At 47.5% G+C, this 14,066-nt stretch overlaps 1 protein-coding gene across 3 annotated transcripts in view; it reads left to right on the top strand.

Moving 5' to 3' along the window:
* Positions 1-420: 420 nt before the first annotated feature.
* PLEKHF1 (pleckstrin homology and FYVE domain containing 1) overlaps positions 421-14,066 on the top strand; it is a 36,066-nt gene continuing 22,420 nt past the window's right edge. For 2 of the 3 annotated variants that reach the window (XR_006211987.1, XM_042969809.1), the window contains exon 1: positions 421-793. The gene's annotated coding sequence lies outside the window, so the exon portion shown is untranslated. Of the gene's footprint in view, positions 794-13,202; positions 13,287-14,066 lie in introns of those variants that run through there. The other variant, XM_042969808.1, reaches the window with a different exon arrangement.

Raw genomic sequence — 14,066 nt, 5'->3', positions numbered from 1 at the left:
CCTTTCTAGACTGACAACTTAAAGAAGGGCCCCCTCTGGACTGGGCACAGCTTGGCAAGTGGAGTGAAGGTTAGATTTTGGCTCGCTTTCATCTCTGCTGACCACTTTGTGCAGTGAACAACCTGCTCAACTGTATGCAATGACCTTGTGAGGAAAACTGCCTTCTGGGCTCAGAACTGGGAAATATTCCAAACCAAAGGCAAATAAATACATTCCGGGTTTTGGTTAGATGCAGTACTGCCCATTGGGAAAGTCTGCTCTATGCTTTACATGATGAATTCAGGAAAAAATGTAAATTGAGCAAGAAAGTTTGGACTCCAGACAAACACTCTGGCCAGGTGAAACCCTGTCCCTAATTGACACTGACGGTAGCCAGAGGCCCATGTGACCAGTGCTCCTTTCAGGGAGGGGTGGGGGAAGGGTACAGGGGGTTCAGGGCAGTCTTAATACCAGAGAATGAAAACCAGAAGGGACCCACTTTCTTAAACAGGAAATAGATACTCCAAAACCACTCCCTGGTCACAGCGCAGAGAGCTGCTATGTGCTTGCCTTGGAACGCCTCTGATGCACTAATCCACATGCTCTGAGCTGGTTGTTCTCTCCCACGGAGAAGCTGCAGATTCAGTCTTTGACCTCACACACACAGTGCCTGGGCTCAAGGTGCTGAGGAACCCCCAGCCCCCCGACTGAGACTAACTATAACGCTTTGAAAAGCCTGCATGGTGGAGACAAATCAGCCAAAAGAGATCAAAGTGGCTGGCTGGAGGAGGATAGGAGGAGGGAAGGATTCAAGGTAAGCCTTTGAGTGCTGTTTTGTTTGCTTTTTTAAACCTTGAGACTTAATTTGATGAAGCATTTGGGAGTTTTTGTTGCAATTTGGAGGGGGGAGGAGCTGTTGTTCATTTTACAGTAAGTATTTTAAAGTTTTGTTAACACACACGTACACTCACATGCACTCTTTAAAGGGCCCTTACGTGCTGGCTGTTTCAAGTTCTCTGTACTTTCTTCTATTAATACCAGACTTTCAGGACAGCCCTGTGAGCTGACAGCCTGGCGAGAGGGGGCTTAGGGGAGGGGTCAGTAGACATTTGGTTGCCCCATAGTTCCTGCAGGCACCTGGCCATAGGCTCCAGACAAACCCCCTGGGTACCAAATAGACAATGCCTACTCTGGATCACAAAGCAGTTGGGATGATGAGATACCCCCCCCATCAATACACGGGCAGGAGAAGGGCACGTGGGTCCCAGGTACAGCTTAGTAGTGACTTTGATGGGAAATAGGAACGGTTTTTTGCCTCTGGCGTCTAGAGTTGTTTTTTTCATCACAATCAAAGGAATTCAAAGAACAGTTCGACTCTAGGTGAGAAGACATTCCTACATTTTGTCAAACCCAGAAGAAGCCATCCATTTCCTGAATCCCTTTGGAATTTGTGGTTCGACAAATTAGAGAAATGGTGACATGATTGTTCTGTCTCCTGTGTCTAGCTGTGCTCCCCAGCCAGCAAAAATCAAAACAAAGGCCAGGTGGTTTGACCTGCCTCCATAAGACCCTGGAGACCATGGGGACATGGAAACCACTAATAATTTCCACGTCTCTTCCCAAGGCCACTCCTGACCTCCATCTATTTGTCTCTGATTGGAAGGTGTTACTGAGCTATCCCCATAGGATTCTGTCCTCAGCTCCCCTTTCTGCCCCCTGCAGCGTCAGGGGTGGAGTTAGGGGTCAGGGCAACAGTAAGAACTAGGCTCATTTCAGAAATATTGTTTCTCTTAACTCCAGTTGCCCCTTTAGAAAGATTTTTGGCATGATATTTTCCCCAGGGCCTTTGTAAGGCTGTTTTGATGCCTAGATTGGTTTTGTTTTGTTTGTTTCTTTCTAGCTGTATTTTATTTCATTTGGTGTGAGAGGTTTTGCGTTTTGTTGTTGTTATTGTTGTTATGTCTTTGATTTTGCTGATTTATTTTATTTATTCAGAGCTCTGCTTATTAAGGTGTGGGTGAGGGAAACTGGGACTCTTGGGAAATTCCCTCTTGTTGGCTTTGGAAAGGGGAGGGGAAGTTCTGACCTTGGCCTCCCAGTCAGGAAATAGCTAAAGAATTCCTAGCAGAATGCAAGAAAGACCTTTACCTAATGCATTTAGGGAAAGAGTTCCTGACAATGGAAAATTGAGCGTGCTTTCTTATTTTTTTTTTTTTTACTGCTCTCTAACAATAGGTAACTTGCAAGTTTTCCAGCATGATTTTCTTCTTTTTTTTTTTAGTTTAAAGTAATTATTTTTTATTTTATTTTTTAAATCTACATCCAAGTTAGTCAGCATACAGTGCAATAATGATTTCAGAATAGAAAGCAGTGATTCATCTCCACATATAACACCCAGGGCTCATCCGAACAAGTGTCTTCCTTAATGCCTCTTGCTCATTTAGCTCATCTGTCGACCCACAACCCCTCCAGAACCCCTCAGTTTGTTCTCTATATTTAAGAGCTTCTTCTGTTTTGTCCCCCTCCCTGTTTTTATATTATTTTTGCTTCCCTTCCCTTATGTTCATCTGCTTTGTATCTTAAATTCTACGTATGACTGAAGTCATATATTTGTCTTTCTCTAATTTCACTTAGCCTAATACTCTCTAGTTCCATCCACGTAGTTGCAAATGGCAAGATCTCATTCTTTTTTATTGCTGAGTAATACTCCATTGTATATATATACGCCACATCTTCTTTATCCATTCATCCATCGGTGGACATTGGGGTTCTTTCCATACTTTGGTTAGTGTTGATAGTGCTGCTATAAACATTGGGGTGCATGTGCCCCTTTGAAACAGCACACCTGTATCCCTTGGATAAATACCTAGTAGTACAGTTGCTGGGTCATAGGGTAGTTGTATTTTTAATTTTTTGAGGAACCTCCATACTGTTTTCCAGAGTGGCTGCACCAGTTTGCATTCCCACCAGCAGCGCAAAAGGGTTCCTCTTTCTCCACATCCTTACCAATATCTGTTGTTGCCTGAGTTGTTAATGTTAGCCATTCTGACAGGCGTGAGGTGGTATCTCATTGTGGTTTTGATATTTATGTCCCTGATGATGCATGATGTGGAGCATTTTTTCACGTGTCTGTTAGCCATCTGGATGTCTTCTTTGGACAAGTGTCTATTCCAGCATGATTTTCTTTCCTACCTAGATAGCCACCAAACCCCAACTCCCAGACTTTGCCATTTTTCTTAAATCTAATACATTAAGCTTTTGAAACACACACAAATTCCAGTGTAATTGACAACCATGTGAAGAACAAATGTAGGAAATACTCTATGTGCTAGGAGATTCTAAATTAAAGACTATGTAACTATGTATCTGTTTTCACTTGTAAAATCCACATTCTTTTAGTGTACAGTTCCACGTGTTTTGGCGAATGTGTGCTGTGGAGCCATTAGCACGAGCAGAATACACCAGCATTTCCATCATCCCAAAATTACCCTCATTTTGCTCCTGTGTAGTAACCCCACACTTGACCTGAAACGATGCTGGTATGTTTTCCATCTTACAGTTTCACCTTTTCAGAATGCCATTTAAATTGGAACATTCAGTATGGAACTTCTGAGTCTGGGATTCTTCTAACTTAACGCATTTGAGCTCCATCCTTGTTACTGGGTCTGTAGTGGTTTGTTCCTTATTAGGACTGAGATCCTTTTCATTTTACTGTATGAATATACCGCACTTTGTTCATCCATTCAGCACTTGAAGGACATTTGGACCGCTTCCAATTTTTGGTTTTTATGAATAAAGCTGTTATATGCATTTGTGAACAGGTTTGGTGTGAACAAAAGTCTTTATTTCCCCTGAGTAAGTACAAGTGAGGTTTCTGGGCCATATGGTGAGAGTATGTTCAGCTTCTTCAGACATTGTCCAACCATTTCTCAAATGGTTGTACCATTTTGCAGTGTGTGAGAGTCTCAGTTGATCTACATCCTCACCAGCACCTGGTATTATCACTTTTTGTTTTGGTTTGGTTTCTATAGTCATTCAAATAGGTGTGCAGTGGTATCTCATTATAATTTTAATTTGCATTTCCCTAATGTCTAATGATATTGATTGTTTCCTACGTGCTTACTTGCCATCCATATATCTTCTTTGGTAAATCACCTACTGGAATATTTTGACCATTTTTAAATTGAACAGTTTATTTCCTTTTTTGTTCAGTTTTGGGAATTCTTTACATATTCTGAATATATATCTGTTTGTCAGGTATGTGATTTGCAAATATATGCCCCTAGCCTGTGGCTTTTTTCTTTTAAAAGTGTATCTCACAGAACAAAAGCTTAATTTTGATAAAGTCCAATTTTTCCTTTTTTTTTTTTCCTTTCTGGATCATGCTTTTGGTGTCTATCTAAGGACTGTTTGCTTGACCCAAGCCCAAAGGTTTTTCCCAATGTTTTCTTCTAAAACTATTATACTTGGACGTCTTACATTTAGGTCACCAATCCATCGTTAGTACATTTTTGTATAAAACATGAGATCTACCTGGAGGTTCATTTTTTTACATATGGACATCTAGTTATTCCAGCACCATTTGTTAAAAACACTGTCCTTCCTCATCCTCTTTATGGAGTCTAAGCAGGGAGGTTTGATGAAGCATTTTTTGAAGATGCTGCTGGAGTTTGTCTCAAGAAACAGGAGTAGAATGCATCATGGAAGAGATGATGAGTTTTCTGTTTCAAGAAAACTTCCATTGGCCAACGCAATCTCAAGAAAGAAGAACAAAGCCTGGGCATCACACTCCCGCATCTCAAACTATACAATACTATAGTCATCAAAGGAGTATGGTATTGGCATAAAAACAGACACATAGGTAAGTGGAACAGAATCGAGAGTGCAGCAATAAACCCACACATATATGACCAATTAATTTACAACAAAGGAGCTGCAAACATGCAATGAGGAAAAGACAGTCTCTTTAATAAATGACGTAGGCAAACCAGACAGCCACATGCAAAAGAATGAAGCTGGACCACTACCTTACACTATGTATAAAAATTAACTCAAAATGCCTTAAGGACTTGAACATGAGACCTAAAACCACCAAAGTCCCAGAAGGACACAGGTGCTAAGTTCCTTGACATCAGTCTTACTGATGATTTTTTGTTTCTGACACGAAAAACAAAGGCAACAAAAGCAAAAATAAACAAGCAGGACTTATTGTGGTGATCACAATATATACAAACATGGAATCACTCTATTGTATACCTGAAATTAAACTAATGTTCAATGTCAACAATATCTCAATTAAAAATAATACTAAAACTAAAAAGTAAATAAATAAAGAGGCACCTGGGTGGCTCAGTTGGTTGAGTGTCCAACTTCAGCTCAGGTCATGATCTCATGGCTCATGGGCTCAAGCCCTGCATTGGGCTCTGGGCTGACAGCTCAGAGCCTGGAGCCTGATTCAGATTCTGTGTCTCCCTCTCTTTCTGCCTCTCTCTCTCTCTCTCTCTCTCTCAAAAATAAACATTAAGAAATAAATTAATTAAAAACTAAAAAAAATTTTTTTTCTTAGTTTTTAATTAAAACAAGAAATAGAAAACTTCCCTAAGATGTGAAGAGTGGATGAATCAAAGCTCTTCAGTCACCTCAGCAGGAAAGGAGGAGAGAGCTGAGGGTTTGGGAAACAGGGGGTAAAGGGAGGGCAGAGCAGAGGCAGGACCTCTGGAGGCTGGGGTCTCAGGTGCTGGGAGTACCACCCGTACATCCTTCCAGGAAGCAGACAGGGGGGCAAGAGCAGACATGCAAGCACATGAACTGGAGAGAAGACCGGTGAAGGATAAAGAAGAGGTTTCCAGAAAAGGTGGGGAGAGCCTGTGGGCTACTCTGCCCTGGGACACCTGGAAAGAGAGGGAGTGGGAAGAGCTGGGTAGAGAGTGTCAAACCGCAGAGCAGTTCCAGGAGAGCGTGGGCCAGGCCAGTGGGGAATCTCTGAGCCAAGGCTGCCTGTGGGGAACTGAGTGTGTCCCCTCTAAAATTCCTATGTGGCAACCTAATCCCAGTGGGATGGGATTTGGCCCTCCGGGAGGTACACAGGCCACAAGGGCGGGGCCCTCGGGAATGGGCTTCCGGCCCTTATGAGAAGAGGCCAGAAAGCGAGCGAGCTTTCTGTCTCTCTCTCGTGAGGACACAAGGAAAAGACCGTCTACAACTTAGAAGCCTCACCAGAGGCTAACTGTGCTCGTGCCCAATCTCAGACTTCCAGCCTCCAGGAGGGTCAGAAATCAGTTTTTACTGTTTAAGCTCCCCTGTCTATAACCCGTTAGGTCAGCCCCAACTAAGACATTGCCCAGGGTCCCACATCTCACAGGCACGGACCAGTACGAGCACCCTGCACACACAGACATTGGCTGGGAACAGCCCACAGGAAGTAGGGCCTTGGCATGGAAGGAGTGAATTGAGAAAAGCAGTCCACCATGACCCTTCAGCATCAGATCCCACAGTATGAGAGCTCAGTCCCACAAGACCACCCCTCCCACTGCAAGACATCAGGCACAAGTACAGGCTGTCCCCTGTGCTCCTGGCTGATTGGTTAGAGATCAGAGGTTTCAATGAACCCCTCCTTGGCTTCGTTTAATTTGCTATTATAAATAACATTTTTTCTAACATTCTTACACATTTACTTTGGTGGACACATGCCCTCATTTCTCTTGGATATACACTTAGGAGCAGCATTTCTAGGCCATGGGATGGCCTATGTTGAGCTCAGTAGACTCTGCCAGATGGTTTTCCAAAGTGGTTATATCAATTTATACTCCCTCCAGAACACACTTGCTCTATATCTTTGCCGACACTTGACATTGTCGCCATCTATAATTTTAGCAATTCTGGTGGGTATCAAGTTCAGATTTTAACATTCAGTGTGCTGACCAAACGAAAAGGGCCTGTGAACCTGCAGGCAGCTAGTATGAAACCTTTGCACCTAAGGGCTGTTTGTGCCCTGCACAGGTACCACCCTCCCCCACCGCACACACACACGTGGAAGTCAGGCTCCTCATCTTCTTCTTTGACCACTCATGGGGAGCCCTACTTAGTCCAGGGATCATTGCCCTGCACTGCTTTCTGCCGCTTCACCCCATATCCACCAGTGGTAACATTCCTGAATTATTGCACGCACAGTCCATGGTGTGTACTAGGTTATGATTATGATTATTATCATCAATCACCACTATTTGGAAATGCACAAATGCAAAAGGTACAAAGTCTAGAAGAAATAAAAAGATGTATAAGTGATCTGTTGCTGCATAACAAATTATCTCAAAATTGGGTGGCTTGAAATAATAAACGTTTAGTATCTCATGTAGTTTCTGCGGGTCAGGAGTTGGGGAGGGGCTTCCCTGGATGGTTATGCCTCAAGGTCATTCAGAAGGTTGCAGTTAAAGTGTCATTCTAGGCTGCAGCCACCTCAGGGCTTCCCAGGGACTGGACAATCCCTCACGTGGCTGGCAAGCTGGTGCTGGTGTTGGCAGGAAGGCCTCAGTCTCTCACGGCACGGCTTCTCCATATGGTTGCTTGGCCATCCTCATGACTAGGGACAGCGAGTGATCCAAGAGAGCAAGTCACACACTGTCATTTCCACAATATCTGCTGGTTACACAGGTGCATCTTTCCAATGTGGGAGGGAACCAAACAAGGGTATAAAATGTGAGTCCCCCTCCCATGGGTCCATGCCACCCATTTGCCCTTCCAGAGGCAACCACTCTGACCAGTTTCTCGTGAATTCTGCCAGCAATAATTTTCACACACACGCAGGAGGTCTCACACACACACACACACACACACACACACACACACACACACTTTTTTGCACCTTACTTTTTTTGCTCAACAGATCTTGGAAATTCTTCCACATCAGGACATACGGACCTGCCTTCTTCCCTTTGCCTGTGGTAAGCCCTGCCATCGTATGGATGTGCCATAATTTACTTAACTAGCCCCCTGTTGATGGATATTTGGGCCGGCCCATTATTTCCCTACCATAAGCAAAGCTGCAATGAATAAATATGAGCATATATCCTTCTGCAAACACACAATAATGTGTAAGAATAAATTTCTGGGAGTGGATCAGCTGGACAAAAGGATCTGTGCCTTTCTCAGTGTGATAGATGTCGCCACATTGCCCACCATACAAGTTGGATATAACGATTTGCATTCCCGGCAGCAAAGTTATGGATTTCATGAAGCTTCAAAGGGGAATGGCCAAAAATGTGGGGCATCTCAGGCAGCTCAGCAAGTAATTCAAGTGCAATATCAGCCATCCCCATCCTTTGAAGCCTTTCCTGGTTGCCCCAGCCCCACTTCTCAGCTGGAAAGCCTCCCCTGGCCCTCCCCCACACCACATGCTGGGCCCTTGTCTCTCTCTAGCTTGCAAGTTCCTTCCTAAAATTCCCATTCTTGCCTTAAATGCAGCAGATGAAGAGTTCTTTGCCAGTCAGGCCCCAAAGGCTGACTTTTTGGTGCCAAAACTGTGCTCCAAGCTGTGTTATCCAACTACGACAGTTCTCACCTGAGATGACCTCTGTCCTCTGCCCTGGGTGAGCGTTCTGGCTCCTCATGGATAGATGTTTTCACAAGTCTGCCCCCTGCTCAGCTCTGAGTCTCCCAAGGGCAAAGGCAGTGCTGCGTCCATCTCTGGCTCCACTGCTTGGCAATGGCACAGTGTCCAATGACTGTTTGCTGAATGAATAAATGACCCAGAGGTAACTTTGTCAAACTAGTGCTGTCAGAGGCCTCTTGCTTTACCCTATTCTAGGAACTAGGTGTGTCTAGATCATTCTGAATGTTGTCTTTAGATGCAGCGTTTATTTTATCCACCTGAAGCATTTTTCAAGGGATTATGTTTCTCTTCTCATTTTTCTCGTTTTCGCCTTTGGCCTGGTCAGAGCCTCATGGGAACACGCAGGATGGGAAGCAGGCACAATAATGCTCGCAAACATAAGGACGTGCAGACTTGTCAAACCTGGGCAAACACACACACAGAAAGGGATAAATATTGACGCTGCAGAGGCAGGGGTGTGGCGGACAGGAAGCCACCGCTCTTTTGTGGTTTCAAATCCAATACTTCAGCAATCCTAAATCCAGCAATCTGGAGAGATTTTCTTGTGAAATCAGTTTCCAAACCTCTCAAGATCACCTCCTTTAAAATCAATCTCCATAACCATTCAAATAGAAATCTTTCCCAAATGTCCCACATTTCCACGGCTTTGAGACTCTGCCTTGGGTGCATTATGTGTATTACTGATAAAGAAAGCAGCATGCAGAATCATGGGAATCAAACCAATTTGAAGTTGAGTTTATGACCTGCCCATTGTAAGTAGGACAACCACTGTTTCCTTTTTTTTCTTGTTTTCTCAACTTATGGTTTTGAATATTTTCTTTTTTTTTAATGTTTCTTTCTTTGTTTTTGAGACAGAGGGAGAGCACAAGATGGGGGGGGGCAGAGATTGAGAGAGAGAGAGAGAGAGAGAGAGAGAGAGGGAGAGTGAGAGGGAGACACAGAACCCAAAGCAGGCTCCAGGTTCCCAGCTATCAGCCCAGAGCCTGATGTGAGGCTCAAACCCACGAACTGTGAGATTATGACCTGAGCTGAACAGACTGAGCCACCCAGGTGCCCCACTGGTTTGAATATTTTCAAACCATAAGAAGAAAGGTATGATGAACATCTGTAAGTCAGGGGTCAGCAAACTCCAGTCTGTGGCCTGTTTTTGCATGACCTGTGAGCTTTTATATTTTTAAGTAGCTAAAAAGAAAATCAAAAAGAGAAGGGCACCTGCATGGCTCAGTAGCTTGAGCATCCACCTCAGCTCGGGTCATGATCTCCGGTTCTTGAGTTCGAGCCCCACATGGGCTCTCTACTCTCAGCACAGCGCCCGCTTCAGATCCTCTGTCTCCCTCTCTCTCTCTGCCCCTCTCCAGCTTGTGCTTGCTAGCACTCTCTCTCTCAAAAATAAACATTAAAAAAGTTTTTTTAAAGAAAATCAAAAGGAGAATAATGTTTCATAACCTGATAGGACAGCAAACGTTAGGGTCCCTAGGTCAAGTTTGCCCACGGGCCTGAGCACCGTCCAGGGCTGCTCTCACTGTGCAACAGCAGAGCTGAACGGCAGCCAGGGATCCTGGCTCACAGAGACTAAAATATTTACTATTTGACTGTACAGAAAAAGCCTGCCGACCTCTGACTTAGAGACCTCACCTGTTAATACTTAGCCCCATTTGCTTCCCTCTCTTGCTGCAGCATTTCTGTTGGTCTTGATACTTTGCCCTAAATGCTTTGTGTCTGCCTCACTTTCTTAGGCTCAAAGTGGGGAATGACAGGTCCAGCCTAAGGACAGATAAGAGAATATGAAGTATGAAGTATTTAGCACACAGTGCTTGGCACTTAGACAAACTTGAGAAGAAGATCCAAGATAAATGCCTGGTGTTTTCCACTGAGGTGATTGCCGGAACTGCTAGCTTGAAAATCATAAGCCTTGGCAGTTTCCTGAAGGCCTGGTTCCTGAAGTCTGGAAGCCAGCTTTCCCTCAGAAAGGGCTTCTTACCCGAGGAGCAAAAAAAGCCTCAGGGAGACCTCATTTTTTCCACAGCTTGTGGCTTGGCTGAGTCAACTTCTGCCTTTCCCTGAGTCACGAGTTTTTCCTCGTATTTGGAGGAGCACAGCCCTCCACCCAGGTCCTCTCCACCCACAGCTGGTCCCAGTTGGGAAGGGGTGGACGACTAGCTGGTCAGAGTCTGTGCCGCCTCCAGGGGATTTCCCAGAGCTCCACCCAAATCCACACAATGTCAATGCTGGAAGGAAGGACAGACCAGGAGACTGAGGCCCCAGTGGGCCCTGGACCAGCACTGTGACAAGGCTAGCTGGGGTCTCCCAGCCGCAGGACCTACGGGGTATGCCTCCTCCCTCCGGTTTTGTAGAACCAGGGAAAGGCGTCCCTTCCTGGACACGTGCTCCATGCCAGGCATAGTGCTGGGTGCCAGGGCGCTGTCTCAAACCAGAAAGCCCTGCCTTCAAAGGCTATCCAGCTCCCTTCCCATGGCTACCTCACGCCAGGCAGGGCCTATCTTCCCCAAGAGGCCCCTCTTGCTAGGATGTGGGGGACCTGGTGCTGAAGCACCCATGGAACCTGGCCTTGAAGGTTCTGCTCGAAGTCCCCCTCCAGCACCACTACCCCCTGGCAACCAGCAGTGCATACATTTGGGATGGCATTTTCCAGTGTCTCAAAGTCCCAACCGACCTCTCTGGTTATAAGTCAGCCTCTGGTGGGTGGGCCTTGTCTCCTCCTCTGTACTGTATGGAGGCCTGGCTATACCACCAGAACTCATCAGTTCAAGTGCTTATTCAACCGGAGGCACATAAATGGGTAAAGTAGGGCAAGAGGGGAACCACAGAGAGAGGTGGGGACTGTAGTGAATGGGGTCATGTGCGCAATCTAAAGGGGACAGTTCCACAGTGAGATGGGGGACCAGTGTTTTCAAATCCTCTGATTTAGAAGGTCAAAATCCTGATTTTTATATGAAATCTCTCAATATGAAATGTTGGCAATGCATTTTATAATGTTTGAGTACGTTTATGAGGCCATAGCTTCTGTCAGATGCTCAGTAAACACTGTCTTTGCTGAGGAGGTAATAGCAGAGAAGGTGATAGAGGTGGGGATGTGGGCTCTCCAAGGCCACAATCGGTGGCCCCCTCACTTGCCTACCACCTCCACCCTCTTCTTTCTCCAGGCCTCTCCGTCCCTTCTCCTCCCCTGCCTCATCCCCTTCCTTTCTTAGTCCAAGTCCTGGCCTCACTCCTCTTGGGCTTGGAGAGGCACATTCTCACCTCACAGGCTCCGCCCACACCACCCAGGAGAGCAGGTCACCAGGTCACCGCCACTCAGCTCCTGCCTCCGAGCTCCAGCCTCCAGGCAGAGATCCACTCTGGCTCCTGCTGCTGTCTCTTGCCTCGGTCCTGGCCCGCAGATCCTGCATGGGCCTGAGCCAGCTCCTCTCCCAAGTGCCCAGGGTCTGCCCTATTTGGCAAGACAAACTGCATCTGACCCACAGACATTTACTGTTTCTACTAAGTGCTGAATTCTGATCTCAGCTCTGGAGACAAAGGAATGAATGAGAGGAGTATAGTCCAGCCCATGAGGCTCAGCCTAGGTGAGGGAGACCAGCCATGAACACGTAAACAAGTGATCTAATAAGATGCCTTCGGGCTGGAGAAATACTTTACAAAGTAATAAAACTGGGTGAGGTAGTTGAGGGTGATGGAGTGGAGGCAGGAAGCTGCTCTGGGCCTCCAGGGAAGCCTCTGAGGACATGGCAGTTTGAGCTGAGACTTGAATGCCAAAAATGCAGCCATGGGAATATCTGGAGGCAAGGGAAGCGCAAAGGCCCAGAAGTGGTCTAACAGCCTTGGCGGTGGGAACAGTCTTGGGGTTTTGAGGAACAGGAAGAAGCCAGTGTGAGATGGAAGTGCAGGGAGGGTACCAGAGGAAGTCTGAGACGGACCTCCTGGAGTGGTGAGGCTGGGAATTTCAGTCCAGGGTCCTAGAAGGCACGCGATGGCCTGGGTGGGGAGGTCCCTGCTGGAAATGTTGGAGCGGGTGGTGAGTACCTGGATCCCATTAAACTGGACTCAATCAATGTATGTTTGCAAGTTTCCACTATAAAAAAAGTTTAAAATTTAAAACAGATTAAATGCTGCTGATTTTTAATATTATGATTATTAATTTCCGGTGGCTGAGAGCAGATGACTGTGTCAGCTAGCAGCAGGGAAGCCAGCCAGAGGCAGCACACGGCACAATAATTCCACCGCCTCCCTTCCTCCCCCCACTGTTCGGGGGCCCGCAGCGAAGACGCGTCCACAGCGGGATGCGAGCAGCTAGGGTGCGGAGCTGCGGTGTTGCGTTCGGCAGGGGAAACTGGTGGCAGGCGACTGGGGGATTTAGACTGGAGAACCAGCCCTGAGAGATTCCGAAAAGTAATTTCATGCAGGTCCGGCCGATTCTAACTTGGGACACCCCGCCCGCGCACACTTCCTCCGCACTTGGGCTCTGAGTGTGGGGCGTCCAGGCTCCGCCCCCGCCCGCGCGCCCGGGCTCCGATTGGCGGAGCCGCGGTGGGGGGCGTGTCTGACTGGAGTGGGCCGGCCGTAGCGCAGGCCGCGGGAGGGGGCAGGGGCACCCAGACCCGGAGCGGAAAGCAGCGCCGGGGAGCGGGCTCGCAGACGGGCGCTGGGCAGGGTGCAGGCGCGCCGGGACCAGACGGAGGAGGTAAGTGCCCCCGGGCTGGCCGGGGCGCGCGGAGCAGGCGAGCAGTGTGCCCGCCGCCTCCAGTCTCCCCGGGCCACCCTGTCCAGGTGGCTCCGGGGCTCTGGCCGGGCGGGAGCGCAGCCAGGGCCATCTCGGACTCTGACCCGAGCAGAGGAGCGGAGACGGGCGCTTACTGCTGGTTGGGGGTGCTGGACGCGGGGTGGAGGCTCCGGGGGCTCCAGGGAGAGACGGGTGAGCGCAGGTAAGAGAGCTGGGCAATCAAAGCAAGATCCCCGGGAATGCACGACGGGCGACGGAGGCGCCCCCGGATCTGCCCCCTGGGTGACAGGGATCTCTGCACGCCAGTTTTCCCGTGATGGTTCTGAGAGACCTGGCGTGACGCCATCGTCGTGGTCTCACTTCTTGGTCCCGGTTTTCGCGGTCTGCACAAGTGGACCAAGACAACTGCCCCAGTGGACTGGGGAGGTGGGGGTGGGGGAGGTGGCAGTGTTTTCCAAGTGGCCTAGGTCCTCTCTGGCCTCTCTCACTGAGGAACAATCTGAACCCTGAAGCGTTGGAATTTGTGACTTTTGGCAGGAGTTGTCAAAGGAAATGGCGGGGCTTAATCTCCCATTTCACAGAGGAAGTCACCGAGGCAGGCCCATAGAGATAGTCCCAACCTGGAATGAACTGGAATCTCTTTCCCTCTCTCTCTCTCCCTGAACACGGAAGAGTTAGGCAGGGGAGTGGTGTCATCAGCCCTCTTTGCAGGTGGGAAAATGAAGGTTCTAAAGGTTCCAA

This window comes from Panthera tigris, chromosome E2 (genome assembly GCF_018350195.1).
Source record: "Panthera tigris isolate Pti1 chromosome E2, P.tigris_Pti1_mat1.1, whole genome shotgun sequence".
Classification (NCBI taxonomy): Eukaryota; Metazoa; Chordata; class Mammalia; order Carnivora; family Felidae; genus Panthera; species Panthera tigris.
Note: the sequence above shows the minus strand (reverse complement) of the source record. Positions and strands in the feature narration are given on the sequence as shown.